Genomic DNA, 16,383 nt, shown 5'->3' with positions numbered 1-16,383 from the left:
GACGCGGAGAGCGCAGCGCCTCGCCTTCTAGACCTTTCATCGCGGGCAGAGAGATGCCGGGACCATCAGGTGGTGGACCATAAAATCCTTGGCCGGCGGGGCGGGGTGGAGAGACTCGCTTCGGAATCCGGATTAGCGTGTGCATCTCTGACACCAGGGTTTCCATTCAGTCCTCCTTTCCCCAGATTTTTGTTTCCCTCCCGTTCAGAGTCGCAGGCTGCTGCGCGCTTTTGGAAGAAGCGCCACGAGCAGTCATGGAGCCCGTTTCTCTTTAGGGTTGCCTAATATATAATTGAAGCATGCAAGTTCTATCCCTGGAAGAAGTTTGTAGTTATTCTTTTGGTTGGTTTTATGGATTAAGAGGGTTACACACAAATATGTAAACAGTTTGATGTATAAAATGAGAGTCCTGCCTCTGAAAAGCACATAAACTGATAAATTAGAAGTACATGTTTCAGATGTTTACAGTACTACTTGTGTAATAGATACAATGTAAATTATATCATACACATAGTGCAACTTCTTCAGGTAGAGACTACAAACTGAATAGTATGTACAGTATACTATTTAAATACCCACAATAAATGCCACTTTTTATACCGTACATAGTCTTGTATAAAGAGCATAAAGCATTATTTAGGAAGAAATAGAAGTGAATTTCAATTTTGATCAATAACAATGTAAAGCAAAAAGTGTAGAATTTCTGCAATTACATTTCAGTTCTTAAGACATTTACTTGAAAGTAAATTCAATATATTTAAATTTAGTGGTATTCTGTGATCAGATGCATTTACAGGGAAGTTCCATTCACTTCAGAGTTTATTTTATACGTCCTATAGTTTTAAAGCTAAATTTGACATGTGCATTTATCTGGATTGCATATCTTCTACAACAAATTCTGTGATTCTGTAAAATGATTTAAATATGCTACAAAATTCCAAGTGGGAAGCTAGAAATGAAAGATGTCAGTCCCATAGTAAAACTGCTAAAGGTAAGATGTGCTTGTGTGCGCACACACACACACACACACGCACGCACACAGACACACACACACACACACACACACAGGAAGATAAATGAAGCAATGCTTAGAAAGAGAAAGTAATAGGCGTGTTCAGACAGAATGAAAAGTTCACAAGGAAAGCCTTGACCTTGTCTCATGTCATTTATAATTGCTAGAATAAGTAGTAGAAAACTCATACTTGAAATTGTCTACATTTTGTAGTTTTATATCCTTTTTGAGCAATTTTCTTTGCCAATTATTTTACAGTGTTGTAGTTTCTTATTATTTCTATCTTGCAATTTATGAGGAAAAGGTCTTGTTGATCTGAGAACACTGAATTATCTGCAAACAGAAATTGTATATTTATATAAAGAGTGATTAATTAATTTTTTTCACATGTTTAAGTTGATAATTTATTATTGTAATTTCAAAGAGAAATAATTTTTAATTGGCAGAAGAATAAGAAGGAAAACTTCATACAATACAAAATGTTAAGAAAACAGCTCATCACAATTCAAGGAAAATATTGATATTTAGCTGTTATTGAAATACAAAAACTCATATATTTAAAGTTGAGTTGCAGTGAGTAATATTCTGTAATACAATTAACCCAAAGTAAAACACAATCCTAAACATATTCATAGGAACAGGAATACTGTTTAGGATTACAGCATTAGATCCATATCATATCAAACATTACCTAGAAAAAGCAATTTAGTGAAGCTGACTTCCCAGTAATCTGTATAAGAATGCTGGCATAAATTTGTCTAAATTATTGAAATTCTTCACTATTATAGACTTCATTATACAAATGAAGCCATCACGGCTTATTTCAGAACAGTATATGTAACAAAACTTGCTTAACAATGGATGGCAAATACCAATTTTAAATTAGTCCAGTTACATAGTTTTGAACATTACAAAAGGTTTTTTGGCAGAATTTTATTCAGTATATGTAAATTATATATTTTTGTTTTCTGCTTCAAATTGGTGTATCTTTCTGACATAATTGAAATAATGATTTTTGTGGGGGTCACTTTCGCATACGAATAGAGATTAGATTTCAAATTGCTATTTCATTTTCTTTGAAACTTGAACGCCTATGGATTAATACCTATACATATGTCTATCATGCTTGTACGTTAGAAAATTTTTATGTACAAATAACTAGGGCAATGCCTAAGGTGTAGATTCTAAACGGGCATGAATCAGACCATTTGTTAGAACCTCTATATCCCAAAGAACTCAATAGAGTCTTTCCCAAAATGTATCTGCGTGTATTTACAGTGGTGCTGACAATGAACAATTGTAAGTAATTTTCTTCATCTGGCATCACTGTTGTACAAATTTTTCTTCCATTAGAAACCCTATCAGTAGCAAAAGCAACGTGTTTGTGTTTTGGTACACTGGTAGTTATAACTTGCAACAGTAGGTACCTTTGCAGAGCAATGAATAGACTTAAATCTTGCCCTTGTCTTGTATTGACTTTCAACAGGTTATAAGGACCTTTGTATTTGACTGATTGCAGTAGCATCACAGGAAACTGTCATCTGTTTCCAACATGATCTGTACATGATATCATGATGGGAAATTCAGTCATCAAAACTAGCAGACAACTGCTGACAGTTCCTCCATGTGTCCGCAGTAGCTTGCTTTTGATAGTATCTTTCGCTGATGTAATATAACCTAGCATGAGAAAAACAACAATCTTTAAACAGTTTAACTTCTTTCCTTTTAAATGATCTATGCCGTCCATCACTGCACTTCTTTCATATCAAAACCTCTGAATTCAACACTGTAGTGCTGAGCATTTGTGTAATAATTGTGGGTATATGTTGCAAACAAATTTAAATTTAAATGCGGGGGTTAATTCACCTATGTTAATGAGGATAACAATGGCCAGGTAGAAGCCTTTATTCATTTTATTTAACATTTATTTATTTGATCTGTCATGCAAAATAAATCCTTATTAAGCCTCAGTGTATAAAACAATTTTCATCTCTAGCTTTCTGTCTACACTTATCTTTATTTCACTGTTGGTTAAAATGTAGTTTATAGTTAGAGATGAATACAAGCAATCCACTATTACAAAGGACTTGCACTTTATAATCAAGCCGGGCCTATTTAATTCAGTGGTTCTTGCCTTACAAGTAACAAGATGGAGTTTGAAATGTGAATCATTTTATTATTTATTTTAGATTGCTTCTTGACCCACCTGATAAGCTGCCCTTAGAGCTTCTTAAATATCTTAAATATCAGATATTATCAGGGAGACTTGAATGGAAAAATGTAATAAGAAAGCAATTTTATAAGAATATGGAAATACTTTAAAAAAGGAAATATTATTTGATAGCATTTTGAATAATAGCAGTTACATAGTTAAAGAAAGTGCATGTTGAAAAAACATTTTAAAAATAAATAAATAAAAGTCTCCGTCTGTTCTTAGAATTCATTTAATACTGGCAACAAAATTAGGCATTTGCAAACTGTTGAATACTGTGCCCACTAAGAATTTGAGGAAGGGTGTGCAATATGCAATATGGAAGCAGAAATTAATCTTCAGTAATATTAAATATATTAATCCCAAAAGTAAACAAATGATAGCAAGGAAGGTTTATAAAATATCCTCTGCATATTGTAAGTTTTGCTGATCACTTCCTTATACCTTGATGCTAGACTTCCCTACATTATAAACTGATGTATAAACACATTTCCTTACTTATTTTCCATTGGCATCAGTAGGATTTGTTCCCCATTATACCTATTTGGGAAAGCTTATTAATTATTTAAAATAATGACGAAACTATTTTTTCCATGTTCACGAACTATTTTGCAACCCTGAGATCCAAGCTTAAACTACCACATGCTATCCTAACACCACACAGAATTAGGTATCCTTAAATCCATTGGAATCAATGACTGATAATTCTGTAAAAATCTGTTTAGAACCTGGTACATACTACTGTTGCACAATTTGAATTAAGTGACCTGGAGTCTTGCATAAACTCCAAACATTGTGCAGTGGTAGCATTTGATGGATTACTTCCAAAATATTTGCGATAATTTCCAAGAAATGCCTTTAAAAATACATGTACCAGCGTACTTATTAAAAATATCGCTTATGAGAAAATGATTTGATAAATGCCTGCTAATAGTGTGATTTTTTGTTGTTGTTGTTGCTTTTAATGATTACTTTACAAAGCATTTTGGTGTATATACACACGCATGCATACACATAGCATAAAGGATTCATCCGAGTTCTCAAACTTTTCAGCATGCTTCTACAGTACAAGCGCAATATATTTGCTAAGTGTGTTTTTCTTTCAGACAGAGGTAATCTGTTCATTATGCTTGGTTTTTTTATTATTATCAACATATCATTCATCTTGAACAAAAACACCGAATCCTACAGGCCAGGAACCAAAGATGCGATATAGGCGCATCTTAAGAGCTAGAATCCAAAGAATAGCACAAGTCATTCTGCTTTCTCATGGGGGACATTGGGCTTGTGTTTCTCAAACATCACCTCCCCATGCCAAATGGCAAACCACTTTTGAAATTAAGGGGACTTTTAAAAGCACATTTTATATGGCACAATGGGTGGTCTGGTGCTCAAAGAAGAAGAAGAAATTAAAATCCCCACATGTCCCAGCCTTTGGCATACCTAAATTAGTTCTTTTAACCCCAGCCAAGGCCATATGTGTGCCCAGTGTTATCCCCCCCCCACCCCTTTTGAGAAGCAGACTACAACGCCATATTATTACAAGCTGCTTTTGAAAGTTTCCCTGAATTCAAAAGTAGCTTTTCCTGTAGTCTTCAGCCCAAAGTAAACTAGTTATCACAAAGAAAGAGAGAGGGAGCGATGCTTTACTGCATTTTGCTGTAGGATTCTAAACAGATATGACTGTATTGTAGATACGTCTTGATTTGGGCCAAAACTTTGGCTTAATTAGATTAATCAAATATTTTGTTGATAACATAGTAACTTTAAAACAATTCCTACAAATACAGGGCCAAATACAAATCCTACCATTAGGCAGCCTCCTATTATGTGTTGTTATTGCCGGGGAAGCTGAAAGGGGCTTATGGGAGTTTCTGCCTCAAGTACCAAAATAACTTGGTCAACCTAGATGGTGATGGATAACTTGCTGTCCCATCTGAGGCAGCTAAATGTATCGGGCCAGCCCTGCTAACCCAAATCCATAATGTGGGATATGAAAATAAAGCCCATTGATTACAGTAGCACTTATTTCTAGTAGCACATTGTATGTGCGGGTATTCTGCTAGGCGTATGGAACTCTGAAACATGCAAGGAAGGGATTTCCCATTTAGAATAGTATGGAACACCTATCAGAGTGTGCGCCTCTGTGATAAGTCGGAGCTCCTTGAACTTTATTTGTATTTTGAATGGAGCTCTAGATTAGGATGGACACATTTAGGGTTGGAGTTTCTTTTTGTGAGTCAAAACACAAATAACACAAAGGCAAAGAATATTACTTTGAATATACTTATAATTATAGTGCAAGGCTAATAATTATTCTTAATATGAAAATATGAAATGCTATACAGTGGTACCTTGGGTTAAGAACTTAATTCATTCTGGACGTCCGTTCTTAACTTGAAACTGCTCTTAACCTGAGTTACCACTTTAGCTAATGGGGCCTCCCGCTGCCGCCACACGATTTCTGTTCTCATCCTGAGAATTCTGAACCCGAGGTAGTATTTCTGGGTTAGCAGAGTCTGTAACCTGAAGTGTCTGTAACCTGAAGTGTCTGTAACCTGAGGTACCACTGTATTAGTTTAAGTTTCTAAGCAAGACATTTTTATTTACAATATATTTTTCTAATGCTTTTCACAAATATTATAATTAAGCATTAGAAGATAAGATCATTTTAGTACGAAGTGGTTTTTGAATCATTGTGCAATTCTGTGCTCACTTATTTTGGAGTAACCTCCATTGAACACAGTGCGATCACACTTGGAACTATGCTGTGTGAATGATAAAACCCACTACTTTTCAAAGAACAACTTGAGACATACTCTAGAGCAGTCTTCCTCAACCTGGTACCCTCCAGATTTTGTTAGATGACAACTCCCATCAGCTCCAAGTAGCACAGCCCCGTGATCAGGGATGATGGGAATTGTGGAACCTCGGGAGAGCACTGGGTTGAATTAGGCTGTTTGCATGTATACATAGGATTTTTTTATATTTAGTTTCAACATCTAACCACCATGTCCCTTGTCTTATAATGTGGTGTAAAAAACTATGATTTTTTAAAAAGCACAGTTCAAAAGCATATGTGGGTACTCAAAACAAGTTGTGTGCTTTTCTGACTTTTCCCTATGATACACCAAAACAGCTTTAAAATAATTGAAGTGCATTAAAATACTTTTGGAATTTTAATTTTAAAAATTTGGAGGTTGTGTTCTGAACGCACTTCCTAGAGAATAGCCCTCACTGCATTTCATTGGACTACACCACTTCCAGATGACTTGTTTATTCAGCATTCTTTGTGATTTGTTTACTAGGAGGTTAGATGATGTTGCACCAAAACAAGTGTTATCCCACACTCTCAAATGCATTTTCCCAGCACTTTCCTTATCTCAGAAGGTCTGGGGAAAGGATATGTTGTGGAAGACTTCCAGGTCCACTATAATTGGGTAAGCTAAATTTGCCAGTATGAAACTGAATCTTACCTGCAAACAATGCCGGTCTGGAAGGATCCTTACTTCTCAGTAAACCTGCTTAAAGATTGTGCAGTATAATCTCATTTGCTTGGAAGAATAGTACATAGATTCCAACTGAACTTATTTTTACAAATCAGGGTAGGAGATAATACACAGCCTGTGCAAATGGTGTGAGATTACTTAGTTCAGTATGAGACCATATAAGACAAAGGCAAGTTAAGTTTTGCTTATGTGTTGACACTTCAAATTACCTTCTGTTTTTATGCATTATAGAATTCGAATGCTTGTCTAGTTTGGGTTTGTCTTGTAGTAAAATGCCTGTAACTGCCAATAAGTCCTCATCTTTAATCTGAACTGGCTAGTAACACACCCAAGCAAAGTTGCATTCACACAATTGCACATTTAAGACATAATTAAAGAAAAATGTGTACCTTTACAGCGGTACAGTATAATTTTATATATACTGCTGGCCCAGAATAATTTTGCGCCTATCATTTACAAATTAAATTCCTTTTGTTTTATCCTTACTTCTGTTTATCTTACAGATAGGTAGCCGTGTTGGTCTGCCATAGTCAAAACAAAACAAATTCCTTCCAGTAGCACCTTAAAGACCAACTAAGTCAGTTCTGTTTATCTGTTGTCATGTTGGCAAGCGAAAATAGAACCATAGCAAATTGAGCATTCTTTAATATTTTCAGGGTCAGGATAAATCGCAGTGTTTTTTTTTTAAAAAATAAATAAATAGAAAATTGGGGGGGGGGATCTGCTATATAGGCCACTTTCTAAACATTACAAATAGTTTCCACTGTATTTTAGACATAATGAAAACAATGAATTTTATTTTACCCTGTACTCTTTCCCTGCAACCGTCATATAGAAGCCAGGTTGAACAGTCAACCATAGTAAGCAGCAGCTGCTTAAATGCAATTCTATCCGCTTGCTTTGTGCTCAGAAGAAAATCTTATGCGGATTGCTGCAAATAATGTTAGCAACTGCAAATAAGTTGTTGTTTTGAGCAAACCTACTGGCATACGTGAGGTTTGCACAGAGATCAGGAATTATCCTCCATAGCAGTTGGTGATATAAGGGGAAGAAGAAGGGCAACAGCCACTCCTCCCCACTGGGTATGCAAGGGCCAGTTTTCTGTACTAGATGAAATACCATATTTGGGATTTATTATTTATATGGTTCCAAAAAATAAGTCTAATGAAGCTCTTCATTTTTAATATATTTTAATGCAGTAAACTGACTTAGCCATACGAAAGCGAGTAAAGTAGGAAAGAGTTTATCTGACTTTCAGTACTGAACCTAGTTGTCGGACTTAGGGGTTGTGTTTGGGTGCAGGGTACACGGGTGCAGAAAATGCAGGATGGTCCTTTCCTTCTGCTATTAAACCCAATATTTATAAACAAGTTTATTTTAGATGGAGATCCTGTTGGGATTGCAGCTTTAGTGAACCTGGGATATGCCTTCAGTTTCAGCAACAGGTGGAGAATAGCGGTAGGAGTTGAGGTAAGCCAGGAGAATAAGGGTGGAGAGTTTATTTATTTTCTTTACTGCAGAATATTATTTTAAAACGTGCTAGTAATTATGCAGAGGCAGTAGTACAAAGGCTTTAACTCCAAAGCTTAATGTTTGTATATTCCTAATGAGCGTGTAACCCATGGTTGTTTACAATAGAAGGGGCCTGTGCCTCCTATCATTCAGTCTGCCAGCATTAAAGCAGCTTTTACAGAAGTTGCAGAACCCCTTTAAAATAGTAGAAGAACAGCAAGGAAACCAGGATATTTGAATTAGTTTCAGTAGCTATCCTTTCCCATTTGGATCTACTCCACTGCAGCTCATGCTGTTTTTTTGACAGATATTGCAAGATATTTTTTGTAATGGTCTCATTATAACTAAAATTTGGTTGGCATCCATCTGTCTTAGGAGACAGTGAGGGATTGCAGCTTTGGGGGTGAAGTCAAACTGTTGGAAGGTTACAGTGTCTGCTGTGGCCGTAGATACTAGTACAGGATAAAACATGTTTTATTGTAGCTAGGGGCAGATGAAGGTGCCCAGTTGTGCTACTGGAGATGCACCATGGTGCATCTGCACTGCTCCCAGCAGACATTCCTCCTCTGGTCACTGCTATGGAGGCATGACCCAACTGACTGTCTCTAGGCGCCGCGATTCCCACATGGCAGGGTTGCCAACCTTCATGTCACGTTTGCAGACATCTTCGTAATATGTCTGCCAGCAGGCCTGGTGCTTGAAGCCAGCTTCCGAAGAACATACTTGGGTTCAACTAATACCACCCAGGGAAACTACCCTGGAAGCCAAATAAGCATTAAAAGGAAAAGATTTTGCTAATAAGAAACTTCTTTCTGGTATGACAGGAGGAAAAACTAATGACTACACATGCAAGGTTGTACCCAAGTAAGTCATAATCAGAGTAGAATCAAGGGGCACGACTAACTTAAGTACACTGAAAATGAATATGAGTGAAAATACTACGCACCACTAAATGCAGGTGCTGTTCTTTGCGAGTTATCCACATATTTGTATAGTCCTTTTCTTGACCCCTCAAGAGGTTGTACATCCAGCCACTAATACCCCCCCCCCTCTCCAGGTAGATAGTAAATCAGTGGGTCTATAATAATTTTCAGCATTGACAAGAGAACTACAATTTGCATGAGAAATTGAGTCTACCACATTACTCCCTTAAAAGGAGAAAAAATGTGCTGTGTAGCTCATCGTCAACAATGTATTTAAAAATCTCCAAAGTTTGTCATGGAATTGAAATCTAGTAGCTTTCTCTGTGTGTAGACAGGTGGAAACAATGTAGTTATACATCAAGACTTCCATAAATAAATTTCTTGTTATTCCCAGTTTGAGTGAGTATTACAGCAATGTGCATGTGTTAAAATCTAGTAAATAAATGGATGTGCACAATACAGCGGATGTTTCTTCCTCTAAGAAAGACTTTCAAAATAGGCTAAAGTGGTCATGGCAAAGAAGGGAATATATGGATAGTTTTGAAAACATCTCTCCTGGAAGCAGGGAGTGAGACCATTCTTTTCATTTCTGTTCTCAAAAATACAGGAGATTTTGCCAGGCTCCTCACCTGGTTATGGGTCAGCTTTTGAACCAGTGGATCTACTGCCAGCTCTTCCTTGACCCCATAATGACCTGTTTTGTTGAGTGGGTTGGTGGTTTCTACTGACTTTACAGATGGTAGCTACCTGACTGCCTGTGCTTTCAGCAAGTGCAGCGAGGACTTTCATGGTAGCAGAACCCTCCTGCAGTAGCGTGGTTTGGGGATTGTTCCCTAAGGCTGCTATACTGAGTCCAGTTAACTGGGAGAATGGAATAGGAATTACTTCTCAGTAGACATGGTTAGCATTGTGCTGTAATTCTGTTCTCTGCTTTGTCTTCAGTTTCAAATTATCAAAGCTGTCCTTCATGGTTTCCATGCTGTGCTTTCTGGAAAAAAGACACTGGAGGATTTTGATTTATAATTGCTCTTTGCTATTGATCTCCTGTAACCAGGGAAACTATAAACACTTTCCTATGTCATGTAAGCAACATATTAAATTAGAAACAACTTTTTTTTAATGTCCTTGATTTTGGCTTTGTGTATCTTAAATAATAAACATAACCTCTCAGTTAAATAGACCTTTGTGTTCTGATCTCGAAGGAGTTCTGATAGACTTATCACAAATGCCTTTGTCTTTTTAATGGACAGAGCAATCCAAAAGTGTAAGGAGCCAACACATTCCCAACCCCATTCAGGAGCAGGGCAACTGGCTGCTGAGCCAACCTGAGCCTGGAGAGGGGAAACAAGCCTTTAAACTAATTTGACTTATGCCATCCTTTTTGCGGTGCAGCTTCCACTGGATTGCTAGGTCATGTGACCAAGCTAAATAGGGTTTGGCATGGGAGTAAGTCTCCCCCTGTTCTATCCTATATGAGACCCCTTTTTGGAGACTTAGCCGCCTTCAGCTTACCTGGTTGAGCCCCAGCTGAGCTGACACTTAACAAGGTGAAGAGGGCCGGTTCAAGACATTTTGCTGCCTGAGGCAAAGGACAAGATGTCATCCTCCCCCAAGGCCCATACAGAAGACAGTTGGATTGGCAATTTAATCTTAATCCAATACTGGTGAGATGAAAATATAGCCCACCACACTTGAGAGCAGCAGGATAGCATAGTGGGTACAGGCCACATGGCTGTCACAACTTTTCCCCACATGGCAGCTGCCTCAATCTGCCTCATCATCAGGCCAGCCCTGTGGATGAAGGAATTCGGCCTGTATAGCTTTGGCTGAGCCCAGGCTCATCCCAGCTCAGACAGAAATCTCTCTACAGTGGTACCTCGGGTTACATGAGCTTCAGGTTACAGACGCTTCAGGTTACAGACTCCACTAACCCAGAAGTAGTACCTCAGGTTAAGAACTTTGCTTCAGGATGAGAACAGAAATTGTGCTCTGGCAGCACGGCGGCAGCGGGAGGCCCCCATTAGCTAAAGTGGTGCTTCAGGTTAAGTACAGTTTCAGGTTAAGAACGAACCTCCAGAATGAATTAAGTACTTAACGTGAGGTACCACTGTATTCCAAACTCCACACACTCCAGAGGATATTGGGTTTGAATGGCTTCCTAAAATACTAAGAAAAAAGTACAGGAACCTTTTGAAGAGATGGGTGATTAAAGATTAGAAGGTAGTGGAATTAAGAATAGTAACTCAGCCAAACTGTATTTTTCATAGGTATTAAGAGTCCTGCTGCTCATTCTTTCAGTTGGCAATTCTGAGTGTGTACTAAGGTGGATTTAGTCATAGCAATAAAGCTGATTTTCCTTGACCATCATTGAATCAAGCTGATAATGGAACCTGTTAAATTTTATTCTGCATATTCTCTATGGTGAGTCACTGCAGTACAGCATGATCACTGCAACAATACTAGCAGTTTGGATACCAAATGCTAAGATTTCCCCGTATAAGATTTCTGTATAAATATACAACAGAAAGCTGGGTTGGGGATATATATGAAAGAAACATGTTCATGTTAATTGAAGCATTTTAAGTCTATTAATATGATGCTTCTAACTTTTTAAAAAGGCTGCCGTGTGTGCAAATGAAGAACACTGAAAATTCTGGGATCATAGCAATAATATGACAAAATTTAAATACTAGGATGATTGATCAACGTATTATGATTGTATATTTTTCTTGGGCAAGCAAATGTTTGGCTCTGTAGTTAAGAGTCTTTGCTTTCAGACATTGGGCAGGCTTTGAAGTCAATTTATCCAGGACTAGAGGAATTAGAGTCTTTTGTGTGCATTTTCTGGAAAAGATTACTATGTTCCTGCGAGAAATTGTAAGGCTGCTATCCTGAAGGCAGTGGAACTTACTTCTGAGTAAAGATGGAAAGGACCAGTTAGGTTCATTGATAAAAGAGCATACTTTTATAAACAGGCTGCCAGATCATGTAAGTGTCCCATTCGCACAAACAAAAGGAAATAAATTTGCTGGTGCATTATATTTTAAAATAAATGCCAGGTCAATAAATGCTGAACACAACTCATCTGTTTGAAAACTAATCTATTGCCCTAAACATATTTACTTGTGAGTAAGTTCTACTGAGATGACAGCATGTCTTCTACAGCATGACATTCCCTTTATCTCTCAGGTGAGTGGTGAATCCTGGGTTTCTACATTGTCACAACTTCAGGTGTTTGGGAAAAACACTAAGATAATGTGGAAGTTGTCGTTATGAGTATGCTGTGTAAAATAAAAATATTTTCTCCTTTCATATCTTATAATTTTTGAATTTATTAATACTCTATTAAAACTTTAATAGAAGCTGCAGGGTTTATGTAGCCCTAAGTAAATTGGTTTTAATTTGGAGTATTTGAACAGGTGGACTAATTAGCAAGTGGATGCAAATTGCAATGATCCCATATAACACTATATTTTCATGTATTTTAATCTTGTTTTAATTATGATTCACACCCCCACCACTAGTCAAGCACAGCATTTGCTAACAAAAAACAAAAATATCTTCTCAGTTATTGAACTACTGCAATAAAAACAAAGAGTGCTTTGTCAGTGAACACTCTCTTTGTGCTGCCAGTTGAAATTCCTGAAACTGCCTTCAAAGGCAAACTCGGGTAGAGGCATTACAGTAATTTAACTAGAAAAAAGGGGAGTGATGAGATCTCAAGGGTGCACAAAAATAAAGATTTTATTGTTCCAACATGTTTTGAAATATGTACCACTGTTCTCTAGTGACTTCTGTAATCAAATCATTTGGTACTGAGCACCCCAAAGTGGGGAAAAGTCACCTGCTTTTTAAGTGCTCCTGAAGAAAGTGTATATCAAAACATGTTGGACCAACAAAAACCTTTGTTTTTGTATACCGTTGAGATTTCCTCTCCTCCCCCCTGTCCCTCTTTTCCTATTATTGGTGCCTTCCTTCTTCTGGTTTCCCTTTACAGTAATATTACCTGGAAGAGACTAGGACATGAATAATCAGACACTGCCTCGGTCATTCACAGTTAAATTACTGTAATGCGTTCTGCCTTGGGCTGCCTTGGAAGACAATCCAGAAATTTCAGTTGGTTCAAAGTTTGAACACCAGGATATTTACTGGAGGCAGCAGAGGGCATCATATTATCTACAGTTGGTTTCTGTATTCAGATCAATTTTCCATTTTTAATCATTAAGGCCGTAAATGGCATAGTACCTTAAAAACGGCCCTCCTCATATGATCCAGCTTGTGTACTTTAATCTGCGCCTAGCTAGGGAAGGGGGAGGAATTCAATTCAGTTTTCATTTAAAGGTAAACCTATCGAACCTGCACTCCTTGAAATAAGCAAATCAAAACACAGTCAGCCTTCAAAATTTGAACTTCTATGAATTTTGCAATGTAGATATCCAGCCAAGTAATGTGTACATATACACTTACATACTTATGTAAAGTGTGTGCATAAAATGCATATACAGTATTAGTGAAGATAGCATTCAAAATGTGTTAGGGGAACTTTCTTGGCAAAATGTGTACATTAGGCATGGTAAAGGTAAAGGTATGGGCCAGTCTTGACAGACTCTAGGGTTGTGCGCTCATCTCACTCTAGAGGCCGGGAGCCAGCGCTGTCCGCAGACACTTCCGGGTCACGTGGCCAGCGTGACGAAGCTGCTCCGGCGAATCGGCACCAGAGCAGCACACGGAACGCCGTTTAACTTCCCGCTGGTAAGCGGTCCCTATTTATCTACTTGCACCTGGAGGTGCTTTCGAACTGCTAGGTTGGCAGGCGCTGGGACTGAACGACGGGAGCTCACCCCGCCGTGGGGATTCGAACCGCCGACCATGCGATCGGCAAGTCCTAGGCACTGAGGTTTTACCCACAGCGCCACCCGTGTCCGTACATTAGGCAAAGTTACATGCAAAAAATATATATATCTGTTTATTAGGAGAAATTTACACAAGAATGCTGATGAATTTTTAAAAGAAAAATAGCAAATTTCTGTGGAAATGTGTGTAACTGAATTTAATACTGGAAGATTGGAGAACTGAAATTGACAGATCCAATCATGCCTAGCACTAGTGGATGGTTTAGGTGGGGTGCCACTGGTCACCAGACCTCTGGTTGGTCATACTACTGCAGCTTACCCAGAGGCAGAGGTGAAGCAAGGTCATGGAGGTCCAAAGGCACTATTAAGCTAATCCTCTGCTCCTGACCATGTGCTTCCAGTATAACAACCTTCCTGCTGCCTTGACTCCCTACTTTACCTCCTGGTAAGCAGCAGCAATGTAACTGACTCGAGATGAGGTGAACAGTGGCATCCCATCAAACCATTCGCTGCTGCCTCTGGGGCCCTTCTCCCGGCACCCTTGCTGTTTGATACATGGTGAGTAGGTATAAGAGAGAACCTTTTTTATTGTGGTGCCCAGAATGTAGAACAGCCTTCCCAAAATGATTTCTCAGATTTTATGGTTGAAGGGCTATGAAAACAATTCCCAGCAAGTCCCACCCCCCAGCTATTTGATAGCTGTTGCTATCATTGCAGTTATTTTTATTCTTATTTTACAAGTTTATTGGATTCTTAGCCACCTTGATTATTTGGGTACAAAGAACAGGGAAAATATATGACAGCATAGCACTTTGGAAGGGGGCAGTAAATTCAGGCATTTCTGTTCTGTTTCCCCACTCTCTCTGTCTCTCTCCTGTGTTGCCATGGCTTATCTGAAAGATTCTTGACTTTTGGCTGGTCTATAGAAGAAGCATACAAGCCACAGAAGTTTGACTTGACACTATATAAACCTATGGTATTTAAGATTCAGTTTGTTCTCCTTAGTTTGACATAATTTTATTAACGTAACTTATAAGATGGAGAAGCATGAATGTCCTCATTTCTCATGAGAACTAGTGGGGACTGTGTTAGCTAGAGAAATATATCAAAGTCATAAGCAGACAATGGACTTGCTTGGTAGCCTCAGGTCAGTTTTTGACTCAGCCTCAATCCTCCATCTGTAAAGACGAAATGACATTCTCCGTTAACTGTAGGAATTGCATTCAGGTTCCCATGCACAAGGCTGCACAGAGTTGTTGAAACACACAAATTGAAGCCCACTACAAAATGAGACATTATGTTATGCTCCACTGCCTAATTTCTCCCCCATATGAACCTGTTTGGACCCAAAAGTCAGCTACAGAAGCCGTGCTTGATATTACTGTAATAAGCTGTAATAATAATACTGTAATATAATTACATTAGAAGCATAGGAAGAAGCTGCTTCATACAGAGTCAGACCACTGGTCCATCTAGCTCATTATTGTCTATATTGACTGGCAGCAGTTATGGAGGATTTCAGACTGGGGCCTGCTCCCTGCCCTCCTATCTGTAGTTTCCTGGAATTAAACCAGAGATCTTTTGTATGCAAAGCAAGGACATGCACTCTGACTGACACCTCCTCTTCTATTTGATCTGGAAGTCACTGTCTTCCTTTTTTGCTTAATTGTGACTATCCACTCACTCACAGTTTGAGAATTGCTTTCTTAGAAAGCATGCTGGAAATAAACTACAGAAAGGTCAGCATAGTTTTTCATTAAAATAGCCATAATTAAAATAGGACTGCAAGGAACTGCCTGCCAACCTGAGAATAGTTAGACTGCTCAAACCCCACTGGTATAAATGGCATCCTCTAAAGCTGATTATAGTTTTAGCTTGATGATGCCTCATTAATTTTCATTGCGTTGCACAATACAGAGGGAAAAATCAGCATGTCTCCCAAGCTTTAGCAAACTACAGTAGACTTCAGGTGATGTCCACTCAGAATGTAGCCTGGGAATAATTTCTTCATTAGAAATAGAAGGACAAGAATGTTCTGCATAAAATGAAGCTTCAATATAAATAGAGATAAAATATCCTGTGTTAGAAGCAATTGTTTCTGTATCTTCCACTATTAAACTGTCAGGCCCTATTTATGAAGTAGGGCGATGATTTGGATATCCCTTCAGCTTTATATATCAACATTGCAAGCCATTTTGTTGTAGTACACTGTTTCAAAATCTGTTTAAATGAACTGCATTACATAGCTAGAAATTAACAATTGCTCAATGTGATTATTGGGGGAAAATATTTAGAATTGTACACCTATATGTAGTGATGGGAAAGCTGACACATTTCAGCTCAGAATAGGCTCAGAATAGCT

At 38.1% G+C, this 16,383-nt stretch overlaps 1 protein-coding gene across 1 annotated transcript in view; it reads left to right on the top strand.

Moving 5' to 3' along the window:
• The window catches only part of MEOX2 (mesenchyme homeobox 2), a 66,912-nt gene that overhangs the window by 1,022 nt on the left and 49,507 nt on the right, over positions 1-16,383 (top strand). The window lies entirely within an intron of this gene.

The sequence above is a fragment of the Podarcis erhardii genome, assembly GCF_964252035.2.
Source record: "Podarcis erhardii genome assembly, chromosome: 12".
Lineage (NCBI taxonomy): Eukaryota > Metazoa > Chordata > Lepidosauria > Squamata > Lacertidae > Podarcis > Podarcis erhardii.
The sequence above is the reverse complement of the archived record's forward strand: the minus strand, read 5'-3'. Positions and strand labels throughout refer to the sequence as shown.